Source organism: Scyliorhinus torazame, chromosome 1 (genome assembly GCF_047496885.1).
Source record: "Scyliorhinus torazame isolate Kashiwa2021f chromosome 1, sScyTor2.1, whole genome shotgun sequence".
NCBI lineage: Eukaryota > Metazoa > Chordata > Chondrichthyes > Carcharhiniformes > Scyliorhinidae > Scyliorhinus > Scyliorhinus torazame.
The window spans coordinates 326,607,909-326,614,816 of NC_092707.1; the positions used below are offsets into that span (position 1 = coordinate 326,607,909).

Genomic DNA, 6,908 nt, shown 5'->3' on the forward strand with positions numbered 1-6,908 from the left:
AGCTGTTCGTTGGCGGAGGGATTCTCTGCTCCCACCGGCAGCACATCCCTGCCTGCGGGTTTCCCGGTGAAATGGGGTGGCTTCAATGGGAGTTCCCATTGACAGCGGCGGGAACAGAGCATCCCGCCACCAGCAAATAGCGCATCACCTCCCGCTGCTGAGAAACACACGTCTGCGAGGCCCCTGAAAAACCCGCCCGTAGAGGAAGAATTCTCGAGCCTAGACCTCAGGCAGCGGAAGACGCAGTCTTTGGAACAATTAAAATCAAGAATGAACAAAAGGCCAGTGATAGAGATATTGGAGGATTTTCTAGCTGAAGGATGTAACAAAGATAGGGAAGGGAGAGGTTTCACAATAAAGCTGAGAAATTTAAAATTGAAACCTTGCTGCAGCAAGGGTTGATGTGGCTCGACAAGCATTGGGGTAATGAGTGACTGCCAGTTAGGATGCAGGTAGCAGAATACTGGATGAGTTCAAGTCTATGGAAGGAAAAAATAAGAGGCCAACTAAGAGAAATTTACGACCATTCAGGAGAGCTTATTAAGTATAATAAGATATGAAACTTAAAAAACTAGATAGTAGTTTACAGGTCGCTAGAGGCTTTACTTCCCGTGTTAACCTTGGACATAGCGCACACTACTTTGTATTATTCTTTGCGTCTGAATAAAAGCTCATAGCCTTACAGTTGAAGTAGATGCTTTATTGTGTGAGTTTGTTCTCTCTCCAGCGCTTATATATTTTTTTTACTTTTTCAGAGTTACAAAGCCAGGGCTCAGAGTGTGGTCAGGGGCGAACACCTAATCCAGCTCCTCGTCTGCTCCAAAAACCAATTCAGATTCAAATTGAACCCAATTCATGGTCTCTACAAGAGAGACATATCAGATCTGAGTCAAAAGGCTACTACACTTGATCTTAGCCAAAAGGCCAAGAAGCGATCTCCAGCGCAAAGACTATATGTTACATCTGAGCTGCCTGTCTGTGTCCTGCTCACCAGCTGCCATTCCTGTGAAGAGTGCCCCTTGACTTCCTGTTTTGTCTCTTATATACATCTCTGGTGCTCCCTCTAGTGGTTACTTAGTTGTGCTGTATTTACATTAACCATTTGTGTATATACAGTGATGCATATCACTATAGACTTGGCTTGGATTTTATTGCTTCTTCTCTTTGTCTTACTCGCAGCAGAACATCGGGCACCAGACATGGTCGGTGAGCCTGAGGAAAGGGTGGACGTCGGCATCGGATAAGGAAGTGAGACCCCACCGAGTTGCGGTTCCCCATGGCACGTCTGTCACCAGACCCCCCCCCAACAACTATGTCCACACCACCCTCATATCCCCCCCCACACACACCACATCCTCATCCCCGCTCCACTACCCTTACACCTCCTCCCCCTCCCAACGCATCACCCCACACCACACCCACAACACCCCCACATCGCTGTTCCACTACCCCTACACCTCCATCCCCCACCCAATTCACCCCCAACACCCTCACTCCCCTGGCCCGTGATGCAATTATGCATCTTTTCTTGTGTCTTGCAGGAGCTGCTGGTGATGGGGCGGGCCCTCTGGTAACCCCCGTCCCTGGCCCCCGCCACAGTCAGAACCCCAGGTGCCGAACAGCGGAGAGGACGACACTGACACGGTCGGGAGCCCTCGACACACATCCCAGGACAGCCCGGAGCCCGAGTCCGTAAATGACACTGATTTCCCGTCACAGCTATCTTCAGCACCCTCCACCATCCCAGAGACAATTACCTCGATTGGGTGCCTTAGTGAAGAGGCTCCTGGGACACTATCTGGTGCGCAGCACACACATGCTCTGGTACAGCAGGTGGAGGTAGGAACTCCCGAGAGGGGCAGATGGTCGGAGGCCAGGCTGACCCCAGGGACAAGCTGCCGTCCAGAAGGGTTTGGGACTTCTGGAACAGACGGTCCCATCGATTGTGGAGATGCAGTTGCAGAGCCAGGGACTACATGTGGGGTTGTTGGCGCGCATCCAGCACCTGCAGGTGCAGTTCAAGGAGTACAACCGCATGCAGGAGCAGGAGATGGTCCGACCATGCGTGTCACCCAGGCCAACACTACACAGATGCAATCCGCTTTGGTGGTGCAGGTTTCGGCCATGGATCAACATGTTCAAGGCCTGGGGCACTCTGTGCAGGCAGTGGCCGAGGCCTAGGACAGGGCTGCCATATCACAGGCAGCCATGTGCCAGGGCCACCTGGACATTGCAGTGGCGGCCTTGAGCATGGTCCAGTCATAGCAGGCCATAGCTACGAACATCGGCGGCATTGCTCAGGCGCTGGCCGACATGGCACAGACCCAGAGGGAGTTGGCCCAGTCCAAGAGGGAGATAGCGCAATCACTTGGGGATGTGGCCCACCCCCAGAAGTGGTGGCACAGTCGGAGCATGATGTGGTGCAGTCCCAGACGAATCTGGTCCACTCCCTGTCCTCCTTGACCACAAGCCTGCAGATCGTGGTCGAGACGAGGCCTCCAGGACGAGCAGCGGCAAGAAGAGGGGGAGCCTCGGGTAGGCTCTGCTCGCACCCCCGTCACTTGGCGTAGCCCGGGGTCACCGGGCACCCGGAGGCGGCCCGGGCTGGTGACTCCCGCAGGGGAGGTCCTGAAACAACGCAGCACCTTGGATTCCCCCCCCCCCTCCTCACCCCCCCCTCCACCCCCCCGATCCCTGGCGCATCATTCTGGCAGCACGCAGAACAGGGTGGCACCACGTAACCTGGGACACCTGAGCAGCAGCCGGGCACATCCAGTCCCAGTCGCCCCAGAAGACGGCTCCAAAGGGGACCCAGGTCACAGGCGAGAATCACAGCAGGCCACCCCCACTCCCGATGTATTGACTGGGGGTCCACCTAGACTTGTATTAGGGCCAGCAAGGCCAGAAAAGTAGACACCAGTTATGTTGGCACAGGTGCAGGGCACAGTTTAGCGACAGGGGCTATGGCACAAACCTGCATATATGTTTTCACATTAAACACCTGTGCACTATGTTACAACCCACTTTGGTACTCTGTCAGAAGGGTGTGAGGGGTGGACTTGTCTGGGTTGGCCACAGAGGGAAAGCGCAGGAGAGTTGAGGGGGGCTTGACCCAGGGACTGTGGTTCAGCCAGCACTCACAGCTCCCCCCCTGTCCCCCCGGTGTTCCCCCCCCCGCTGTCCCTAACTCTGCCACCCAGGGAATTGATGGGATTGTGTGATGGAATGACCAACTCGCATACAGGGATCACCCAGGTGGATGTTGGGAAGTGCTACCATGGGCAGGAGTCAGACATTGTCAAACACTGCAGAGCACCAGAGCCCATCGTAAGGTAGGCTGGCATCATCCTCCATCCCATGGACCATACCTGCTTTTGCTGGCATCCCAGGGTCCGCACCCTGTGGTGTGGCAGGTATGTATCACGGAGTAGGTTGTAGGCAGGGTGGAGTGGAGGGTGGTGGCCGGAGTTCAAGAGTGGTGGGATGGGGGCACCCATATGGCCGGAAGCATTCTACAGGACCACGGGCCTTGGCGGGTGGTCAGTGGGGTGCGCAGCAAGATGGCTGCCTTGCAGCTGTGTCAATGGCGGTCTATGCTTGGACACCGCCCCAGTTCCGAGGGAGTATGCCGGCGCCACGCTCCTCCCCCTCTCGCTTGGACAGTGACAGGACCAGCAGCTCACTGTCGCTCCTTCGCATGTCCCTACCTCCTCGCTCTCCTTCATCAGCCACAGCACCTGTTTCCCAATTTTTAGTAGCAGAAGTGAAGCTTGTCATCGGGAATTCCCCTCAGTGGGGATGGAGAATCGCGGAGGCCCCTGAGTATCCTGGGTCAGGCCCACTAATGAAATGCAAACGGCGGCTACTGTACGTGCAGAGTGGAATGCATTGACGCCGCTGTCGATGCACCGGAGAATCGGGATTTGGCGTGAACCCGGTGGCGGCCAAAAAGTCTTTTTTTAAATAAGTTTAAACTACCCAATTTTTTTTTTTCAATTAAGGGGCAATTTAGCATGCCCAATCCACCTAACGTGCACATCTGTAGGGGTGAAACCCGCGCAGACATGGGGAGAATGTGCAAACTCCATACAGATAGTGACCCGGAGCCGGGATTGTACCTGGGTCCTCAGCGCCGTAGGCTGCAGTGCTAACCACTGTGCCACTGTGCTGCCCATGCGGCCACAATGTCGGTGCCAAAACTGCTTCTCCGCCCAATCACCTTTCCCAATTTCTGCGGCGGCCGACGGAGAATTCTGCTCAGCCTGGGTTCTTGATTGTGCTCTTTATCACAATGTTAAAGATGGTTACAGCCCGAGAAGCAGCATTCATATCGTGGCCTGTCAGATTGTTAATTAGCTTTCAGATTCTGCCACTACTGTTGTAGAGTGTTGGTTACAGTTCAGTAGAGCTAAGGCAGTCTTTGTACTTATGCGTAGGTTAATGGTAAGTATTGACTCTGAACTATTTACAAATATCCACACTAGACTGACCGTGGGTGTGGGTCATGACTCTCTTACATCACTGAGTAGGTGGCACTGTGTGTAGTCCCACATTAACCCTACAGTGCCAGACCTTTAAACTACATCTGCCCCCAAGCATTTATCCAATGCATTTAAGTGATTAAAGTTTACCTTATGTCTTACATTTTGATTATTATTGTACATTTACATTGTGATTACTGCATTATCACTACCCCATCTCCCCCTTTCAAGTCCTTGAATTCAAAATTTCAGGCAGTCTGGAGACTTTACAACCCTTCCATATCTCGTTCGCCTGTTGGAGGAGCGGTAGACTCTGTAACTGCTGGTTCTTCACCTAGCTTTGGAGGCTGTTCTGGAATTTGCATATGTTTTCATCCTGTACATCCATTTTTTATATTGAACCTGCTCTTGGTCAGTCAGCTGCAGGGTGGATAAACATTTGTCAATCCTTTTGCTTCTTCCATGTGTGTTTGTTACGGCAATGTCCTCCATGGCAGGGGATGAGCAATCCTGTGACTAGAATGAGGTTTAGTGGTACTGTTACCTCTGCGTTTTGCTGTAAGCCTTAGGTGGCTGCTACCACGTTGCAGCATCTTTTGTGTCCTTTGCATGCTGGCTGGGAGTTGCAGGCATATGTTCAGTGGTCACAGTGCTGACCTGCAATACCGTCGTTGGAGCCAAAAATTGAGGCTCATCAGACTGCTAGTCGCTCTCTATCCTTCACTGGAGACATCCTGATTACCTCCTGGGTGGTTGGTCTGTCTGACCATTGAAGGTTTTCCAGCACTTGCAGTAAGAATGGACAAGTCTGTGTAATGTTCTTTGATTGGGCTGATGTTGAATCTTGATGTTGTAGTGTGAACAAAGAACATTAGACTTTGTTTTATAAACAAAGTTATTTGTTACTAACACTACACTAACAAATTACTAAAATGTCTAAGATTAATACAGTTGGAAATAATGGTCTAACACTAACTTACACTAAGATGCTGCAGAGCTACTCTAATATGTGACTACTACAAACTCCCTACCAACACCTTCTCCTGGAACACATGGTGTGTCCAGGTCACGTGTCTGCATACTCACACCACCTGGTGGTCGGATGTTGGTACTACAACAGTTATACATATATTATTATTTACATACAGATGATAATACGGATGACAATCTACTTATCATCATGGCCTGCACTACAAAGAGAGAAGACAGTTCAGAACTGAAGTCCCGGTCAGAATATTATTTTTCCTTTGACTATCCAGGAGCTTGCAGTTCTATATGATTAACGACTGGTTATCTTGACATCTTCTGCTATTTTGAAGAGATCCAGGGCTACTCCAGCATCTCTGTTCAAGGCAGAGACGGTTGGGTTATGGAGGACATATATCAGCTTGAAGATTTGTTTGCCATCATACCTCAATGATTCCAGAATCATGCCTGTGACTGGAAATCAGGTACCTCCGGGCCATAGTGTGGCGTGTCTGTTGTTCGAAGCCAGAGGTCTTTTAGACATGGTTCTTTGTCTGACAGGACTTTTGCACACGCTCCTGAATCTTATTTCAAATTTGTTCAATGGCCATTGACTGAACTGTTCATATTCCACAATGAAAACCAAGATCTTTGACTTCACACAAGAATCATGGCTGTCTGTCTTCCGCATTTGCAGTCTTGACATCTTGGATGATCTTTGAGTCTACTGTGCATTTCAGAGTTTATGCTCTGTGCAGTTTGTTGTAGTCTCCAATCCTATTGCACTGAATGCATTGGGCGGAAACTGCAGACCTACAACTAAAACCATCATCCAAAGGAAGAACATGAAGTCACAAAAATAACAAGGACCTTAAAACGCTTCACGAATACTTGTGACAAAAGTTGTTTGCATCGTGTATGTTTGTGTATTCACATATGATGGACTGCAGCATCGATAGTATATATGTTGCTACATGGTGTGGGAATAGATGCTGCAACTAAGTCACTGGGCAGGGCTGGACAGAATAGCCTTTACACCCTTAGTGAGTTTACTCTCTCCTTCAAACAACCCAGGAATCGAGGACTGACGTTAAAAAAAAAAAGTCTTGGGAAGAAATGAATCACTGTTATGATCACACTATTCAGGTCACTGATCACCTGCAAACTGATGGAGTGGAAATCCTTGTGATTCATAAATGATCTAGCAGATCAATGGCGAGAATAAATACACCTAAGGCTTTTGGAAATCCTGCAGTGTGGATAACTATCACTCTGCTATTGTTTCATCCTGATAAAATTGTCCATCTGAGTGAATAAAGGATTAGTTACCTGCATTCTTGAAGCATTAATGAACTGTGCAGGTTTGCTGCTACTGTAGATATCCCCTGAGGAAGGTTGGAAGAAATGAGAACCATACAAGTTGATGATGGGTGTGACCTTGGTTGCCACTGTCCCTTTGAT

The 6,908-nt window shown here is 50.0% G+C and overlaps 1 pseudogene; it reads right to left on the reverse strand.

The window, feature by feature from the left end:
* Positions 1-831: 831 nt before the first annotated feature.
* Positions 832-936, reverse strand: LOC140430254 (U2 spliceosomal RNA; annotated as a pseudogene).
* Between the last annotated feature and the right edge of the window lie 5,972 nt (positions 937-6,908).